Source organism: Manis pentadactyla, chromosome 2, assembly GCF_030020395.1.
Source record: "Manis pentadactyla isolate mManPen7 chromosome 2, mManPen7.hap1, whole genome shotgun sequence".
Taxonomy (NCBI): Eukaryota; Metazoa; Chordata; class Mammalia; order Pholidota; family Manidae; genus Manis; species Manis pentadactyla.
In genome coordinates, this window is record NC_080020.1 from 191560611 (window position 1) to 191568696 (window position 8086).

Consider the following 8086-nt stretch of genomic DNA (forward strand, 5'->3'; position numbering starts at 1 on the left):
ATCAGCTGCCAGCACTGGCTTACTGCTAAGCTGGAGATCCTACCTGTAAGAGAAAGCTTACATAGGGTCTTCAGTCTAGGCCAGCAATCAGCAGACTTTACAGTAAAGGGTGAGGTGGTAAATACTTTAGCTTTTGTAGGCCATGTGGTCTCTGTCACACTACTCAACTCTGCCATGACAGTGAGTAAAGCAGCCATACTCAATTGGTAAATGAATGAGTATGGCTGTGCTCCAATAATGCTTTTATTTACAAAATAGGTGGTGGCAAGATTTGGCCTGTGAGCTGTAGTTTGCCAGCTTCTGGTCTAGGCAATAACCAATAAGTGGGGAAGACATAGTTTAAATGTCAAAGGTATTGCAGGTCCTGGAGAAACCCATGTAGGAGGGATCTTGTAAGCATCTGAAGCAAGAGACTGAATGGGGACAATTTATTGACTTAGCACATTCGCCTGTGACAGTTTCTTCTGGAATCTGTACAGAAAGCCATGGAACTGCCTTTGCTTCACTTCTCCTAGTGTCTCTTTCTCACCGTATTACTGAAGATGCCTGGAGGACTCATTGTGCTGTCTGATGGTTTCACATTTTAGGAGTTTGCCCAGAATGCAAAGTAACTGCTGGCTGATACTTGCCCTGCTTTATTTTTCTGAGTCCACAGGAGGGAAGAATGGTGTAATCTGTCCTTCATTTTCTAGCGCATCCTCATCTCAGCTCTGGTGAGGATGCCTCCTTTCTCTGTGAACAGCCTTGGCCAGGAGCCTCCGTAGGCACTGAGGATGTAACTCATAGCAAGCAGGATGTGGTACTGTCACAGAGGCCCAGGACTTCCGGCTGGGTATGTGGCATCTTAGAAGGTGGCAAGAATTCTGTTCCAAATCTGATCTCAGACCTGGAACCAGGTCCTAGAAATCCTTCTGACCACACCACAGGGATGGTGGAAAAAAAAAATGAGGAGTGTCACGGCAAAGCAGGATGCCCTCTCTTTGCTCTGACCTAGTGACTTGAAGGAAATGTTTGCTACCCATAGCTAACCCATGTCCCAGCTAATGTTGGTGTGAATGTTTATTACTTTCCCTCCAGCAATGGTCCTTCCAGTTCATTTACCCAGCAGTAAAGATTCTGATTCAGCATTGCCTTTTTTTTTTTTTTAAACAAGCCTCTAGGATTTTTCTATTGCTTTTTGTGATCGTATTAGTTTCATGCTTCAGCTGTTCATGCTTCTATAACTGCATCTACATTTTTGTCTCCAGTCCCAGGCTGATTTCAAGCAATATCATGAGTGTTAGAGCATTAGAAGGGAAAAAAAGAAAAGCTCCAAATAGATTGAGTGGCAGAAAAAGAATGAGACAACATCTGGGCCATCAACAGCCCCTACTGCTCAAACCTCCTGGTTTGCAAATGAATTTATAGTGAGTATTTTCTCATGTATTTTCGTTTGCATGTGTCCCTTAGCCTCCTTCCTAATTTTGAGGTGATGATAAAAGATATTTTTCCCAGCTTATTTTTCATCCTGATAAACTTCCACTAGAAGCCCTAAATTTCTTAGGGCTTGATGAAGAGGTGTGAATGTTGTTATTTGAAACCTACTTGATGAAAACAAAGGAAATGTGCTTAACCCGTCTTAGCAACTCTTCAGCTGTTTTTATGTGAAGGTTCAATCCTAAGGTTGGCTCTTGTAGTCAGAAAACTTCACCAGAGAAGTAATACATATGGGTCTGCAGGGCTGCAGGTGCACTCCAGTCTCTGAGAACTATAACCACGTAATTGTTTTATCTCCATTTGATGGTAATCCCTGAGAAAAAGAGAGGATTATGTAAGAGAAGAATTCCTAATGCATGAACAAGCCAGTGCTAGTGCAATGATCAAATTTTCATTCTACCACTATTACTTGTGTTATACTGGTGTGAAAGGTGAGATGAAATGGAGTCACTTATGTCAAGGGGTTTTAAAATGGAGCTAGGAGGCCATTAAGGAAGTGGGCCATATGCACATCCTCAGAGGATGAAACTATGAACTTTGAATTGAGCCATATTGCAAATATGCCAAGGACTCAGCCCCAACACCTGCAACTTGCTACAGGAACAGACTTTGCTTAGTGACAGACTGAGCAACCATTTCTATTCAGCCAAGACTAGTTTGATGTCACTAATACCAGTCTGAATTCTCTGTAAACAACATATACAAGCATTTCCTTTTGTCTTAAAAATCCTTTTTGTTCCTGGGAGAGAGCCCAGACTAGCATGCTGCTAGTACGAGGAGGATGATGGGCACTATGTTGGCTAGCGTGAAGTGGTTAGTTAGGATTGTGATGGTAATTATTACGAATAGGGATAGTATTATGCCTTCTAGACATAATAATGATGATATTAAGTGTGATCGATATATTAATATTCCTACTAGGGAGATGGTAAATGCTAGTATTGTGTTGATGTAGATTAGGGACATTTGATAGCTATGAGTAAGTCATAATCTAAGGAGTCGAAATCATTTATTTTGTGTAAACTAGCTATCATATTCGGTTCATTCTAGACCTTTTTGTGTTCATTCATAGGCTAGGCTGATTGCTAATAGTGAGATGAGTATTAGGGCTACTGTGAGTATGGTGTTTGGGTTGTTTGTTTGTGATGCTCATGGGAGTGGTAGAAGTAGTGCGATTTCTAGGTCGAATAGTAAGAATATGATAGCGATCAGGAAAAATTTTATGGAGAATGGTAGTCACGCCGATCCTATGGGGTCAAACCCGCATTCGTATGGAGTGATTTTTTCTGAGTATGTGTTTAATTGGGGGAGTCAGAAGGCGATTAATATAAGTAGGGACGCTAGTATGGTATTGGTTACTATTACTAAGAGTAGGTTTATTATTTTCTTCTGGGTTTTGACCAGAGCTTGTTAATTGGAAGTCAACTGTACTGTACATACTTAGAAAATAGGAACCTCATCAGTAGATAGAGACATATAGGAATAATCATACTACGTCTACGAAGTGTCAGTATCAGGCAGCAGCTTCAAATCTGAAGTGGTGGTTTGATGTGAAGTGGTATTTTAGTTGTCGTAGTATACATACAATTAGGAAAGAGGTACCGATAATGACATGTAAGCCGTGGAATCCGGTTGCTATGAAGAAGGTGGAACCGTATACGCCGTCGGAAATTGTGAATGGTGCTTCGTAGTATTCTGAAATTTGCAGTAATGTGAAGTAAATGCCTAGGAGAATTGTGATTAATAGCACCTGGGTTATGTGGCTTCGGTTGCCTTCTATTAGGCTGTGATGTGCTCAAGTAATTGATACTCCTGAGGCCAGGAGAACGGATGTGTTGAGCAGAGGGACTTCTAGTGGGTTTAGTGGGTTAATGCCAGTAGGAGGTCAACATCCTCCTAGCTCGGGAGTGGGGGCTAGGCTTGAGTGGTAGAATGCTCAGAAAAAGCCAGCGAAGAAGAATACTTCTGAGATGATAAAGAGGATTATACCATATCGTAGTCCTTTTTGTACTGTGGGTGTATGGTGACCTTGGAAGGTGCTTTCTCATACAATGTCGCGTCATCATTGATATATTGTTAAGAAGTTTGTTGTTAGTCCTAGGAGTAGTAGTTTTGTAGAGTTAAAGTGGAATCATATTGCTAGGCCTGATGTTATTAGGAGGGCAGATAGGGCTCCGGTTAGGGGTCAAGGGCTTGGGTTTACTATGTGGTAGGAGTGGGTTTGATGGGTCACTATGTATTGTCGTGTAAGTAAAGGCTGACTAGGAGAGTAAATACGTATGCTTGAATGAGTGCAACTGCGAATTCAAGTATTGTGAGTAGGACTAGGATGATGAAGGTAGTTGTAGCCACGGTGAGGTTAATTGATATTAGGGCGAGGGTTGCACTTCCAATTAGGTGTATTAGTAAGTGGCCAGCAGTAATGTTGGCGGTTAGTCGTACTGCGAGTGCCATGGGTTGAATTAGTAGGCTGATTGTTTCAATGATTACTAGTATTGGGATGAGAAGGGTTGGTGTGCCTTGGGGTAGAAAATGGGCTAGAGATGTTTTTGTTTTGTGTCGGAATCCTGTGACTACGGTGGCTGCTCATAGGGGAACGGCTATGCTCAGGTTTATTGATAGTTGGGTCGTGGGTGTAAATGAATGGGGTAATAGGCCTAGTAGGTTCTTAGATGCAATGAAAATGATTAGTGTTTCTAACATTAGGGTTCAGGTTTGTCCTTTGTAGTTGTGGATGCTTATTATTTGTTTGGATGTTTGTTTTAGGAGTCATTGTTGGATGGATACGACACGGTTGTTAATTAGTCGTTTTGATGTTGGGAAGAGGATTATTGGGAATATAATAATAATTGTGACAATAGGAATTCCTATTATTACTGGGGTAATGAAAGAGGTGAATAGATTTTCGTTCATTTTTTTTCTCAAGGGGTGGGTGTTTTGTGATATAGCTTTGTTGAAGCTTCTGTGTCGTGAGGGTAGTAGTGTTTGGAGATTTTTAATTGAAATAGAATGAAGAGAGTTAAGACCATAGATATGATTGTGATAGATCATGTTGTGGTATCTAGCTGAGGCATGTCATTAAGGAGAGGTATACTCTCTGTCTCTAACTTAAAAGGTTAGTGCTACTAGCTTCTTAATGATTTACAGTATAGATGCAGTTCAGTTTTCAAATGTTTTTAGGGGGACTAGTTCGAGAACGATTGGTATGAAGCTATGATTTGAGCCACAGATTTCTGAACACTGTCCGTAGAACAAGCCTGGCCGAGTTGACATTAAGGTCGTTTGGTTTAGACGTCCGGGGATAGCATCTGTTTTTAGGCCTAGGGATGGGACGGCTCAGGAGTGTAGGACGTCTTCAGATGAAATTAGTATGCGGATAGTCATTTCCATGGGTAGTACAAGTCGATTGTCTACTTCTAGAAGTCGAAGTTCTCCAGGTTTTAAGTCTTGGGTTGGGATTATGTATGAGTCAAAACTTAAGTCCTCGTAGTCTGTGTACTCGTAGCTTCAGTATCATTGGTGACCTATTGTTTTTACAGTTAGGGAAGGGTTGTTGATTTCGTCTATTATGTAAAGGATGCGTAGGGAGGGTAGGGCAATTAGGATTAAGATGATTGCAGGTAAAACGGTTCAGATGGTTTCTACTTCTTGAGCATCTATTGTACTTGTGTGAGTGAGTTTGGTTGTTAACATGAGGGAGATAATATACAGTACTAGAGAGCTGATCAAGAACACGATTATTAGCGTATGGTCATGAAAGTGGAGCAGTTCTTCTATAATTGGAGATGTGGCATCTTGGAAGCCTAGTTGGAGGGGGTGTGCCATAGAAGTATAAAGGGCTTAAACCTATAATTTAACTTTGACAAAGTTATGTAAATTTTACTAATACTTCTGTGATTGAGAGAGACATAGAGGCTATGATGTTGGCTTGAAACCATTGTTTGGAGGTTTGATTCCTTCCTTTCTTGTTTTGACTAGGTTTACGAAGGCAGGTTCTTCAAATGTGTGATAGGGTGGCGGGCAGCCATGTAGTCATTCGAGGTTGGTGTTTGTTGACTCTACTATAAGAACTTCTCGTTTAGAGGCGAAGGCTTCTCAGATCATGAAGACTATGAGCATTACGGCGGTCAGTGAGATGAAGGATCCTATGGAGGACACAGTGTTTCACATTGTGTAAGCATCTGGGTAATCTGAGTAGCGTCGAGGTATTCCTGACAGTCCAAGGAAGTGTTGAGGAAAGAAAGTTATGTTTACTCCTACAAACATGATTGTGAAGTGGATTTTTGCTCATGTATTGTTGAGGGTGTACCCTGAGAATAGTGGGAATCAGTGGACGAAGCCTCCTATGATGGCGAAGACTGCTCCTATAGAGAGGACGTAGTGGAAATGGGCTACTACGTAGTAGGTGTCATGAAGGACAATGTCTAGGGATGAGTTGGCTAATACGATGCCAGTTAGGCCTCCAACTGTAAATAAAAAGATAAAGCCCAGAGCTCATAGTATAGTGGGGGCTCATTTTACGTTTCCTCCATGTAGGGTTGCTAGTCAGCTAAATACTTTTACGCCTGTTGGGATTGCAATGATTATGGTGGCTGATGTGAAGTAAGCTCGTGTGTCAACATCTATCCCTACTGTAAATATATGGTGTGCTCATACAATAAAGCCTAGGAAGCCAATGGACATCATTGCTCAGACTATGCCTATGTATCCAAAAGGCTCTTTTTTTCCTGAGTAGTAAGTTACGATGTGAGAAATTATTCCAAAGCCAGGAAGAATTAGGATGTACACTTCGGGGTGTCCAAAGAATCAGAATAGGTGTTGATATAGAATAGGGTCTCCTCCTCCAGCAGGGTCGAAGAAGGTTGTGTTTAGGTTGTGATTGGTCAGTAGTATGGTAATGCCGGCGGCTAGTACAGGTAGGGATAATAGTAGAAGTACGGCTGTAATTAGGACTGATCACACGAACAGTGGGGTTTGGTATTGGTTTATTGCAGGGGGTTTCATGTTGATGATAGTTGTAATAAAATTAATAGCCCCTAGGATTGAGGAAACACCTGCTAAGTGGAGGGAAAAAATGGTTAGGTCTACTGATGCTCCTGCATGTGCTAAGTTTCCTGCTAGAGGAGGATACACAGTTCATCCTGTTCCGTCTCCAGCTTCAACTATGGAAGAGGCTAGAAGGAGTAGGAAGGAAGGGGGGAGTAGTCAGAAACTCATGTTATTTATACGAGGGAATGCCATGTCAGGAGCTCCAATTATTAAGGGTACTAGTCAGTTTCCAAAGCCCCCAATTATAATTGGTATGACTATAAAAAAGATCATTACGAATGCATGTGCGGTGACGATTACATTGTAGATCTGGTCATCTCCCAGGAGAGTCCCAGGTTGACCCAGCTCAGCGCGAATTAGGAGGCTTAATGCAGTGCCGACCATTCCAGCTCAAGTGCCGAATAAGAGGTATAGTGTGCCAATGTCTTTGTGGTTTGTTGAAAAGAGTCAACGATAAGTGAACATAGGTAGGATGGCTGAATAAGTATTAGACTGTAAATCTGAACATAGAGGTTAGAGCCCTCTTCTTACCAGGTCCTGAGGTGATTACATATTGAATTGCAAATTCAAAGAAGCAGCTTCAACTCTGCCGGGACTTCTCCCGCCACTTTTTCTTCATGGCGGGAGAAGTAGATTGAAGCCAGTTGATTAGGGTTTTTAGCTGTTAACTAAAGTTTCGTGGGTTTGTATCCTATCAGTCTAGTAAGGATTTAGCTTAATCAAAGTGCCTGATTTGCATTTAGGTGATGTAGGTTGAATTTCTGCAGTCCTTAGGTCAGGGACTAAATAGTTTATATTTGCTTAGAGCTTTGAAGACTCTTGGTCTACGTAACCTAAGTCTCTAGGTTAGGACTGATATAATGGGAGTTAGTGGGAGTGCTATTGTGGATAGAATGATTAGGGGTGAGGTTAGTTATATGATTTTTGTTGTTTCGAATTGTCATTTTATTTTTATGTTGTTGGTGGTTGGGAGTATAGTTAGTGCTGTGGAGTACGCTATGCGTATGTAGAAGTATAGGTTGAGTAGGGCTGTAATTGCTATTATTGTTGGTAGTATTACTATGTTATTTTTAGTGAGTTCTTGGATAATTATTCATTTGGGCATAAATCCGGTTAGTGGAGGAAGGCCTCCTAGTGATATTAGGATTAGGAGTGCGAGGACTGTGATCAGTGGTGTTTTGTTTGACAGGTGGGATAGGGATAGGGTTGTTGTTGATGAATTGTATAGTAGGATTGTAAATATGGATAGTGTTATTATGATGTAGATTAGGAGGTTTAGGATAGCAATGTCAGGGTTATATATTATGATTATCGCTATTCAGCCTATGTGGGCGATTGAAGAGTATGCTATGATTTTTCGTAGCTGGGTTTGGTTTAGGCCTCCTCAGCCTCCGACCAGGATTGAGAGTGCGGCTATAATTGCTAGTATGTTTGTGTTGATTGTAGGTATGATTTGGTACAGGATTGATATCGGTGCGATTTTTTGTCAGGTTAAGAGTAGTATGCCTGATGATAGTGGGCTTCCTTGTGTTACTTCTGGCACTCAGAAGTGGAATGGGGC

The 8086-nt window shown here is 41.5% G+C and overlaps 1 pseudogene; it reads right to left on the reverse strand.

Annotated features, from left to right (window-relative positions):
• Positions 1-4616: 4616 nt before the first annotated feature.
• LOC118932444 (cytochrome c oxidase subunit 1-like) lies at positions 4617-6993 on the reverse strand (annotated as a pseudogene).
• Between the last annotated feature and the right edge of the window lie 1093 nt (positions 6994-8086).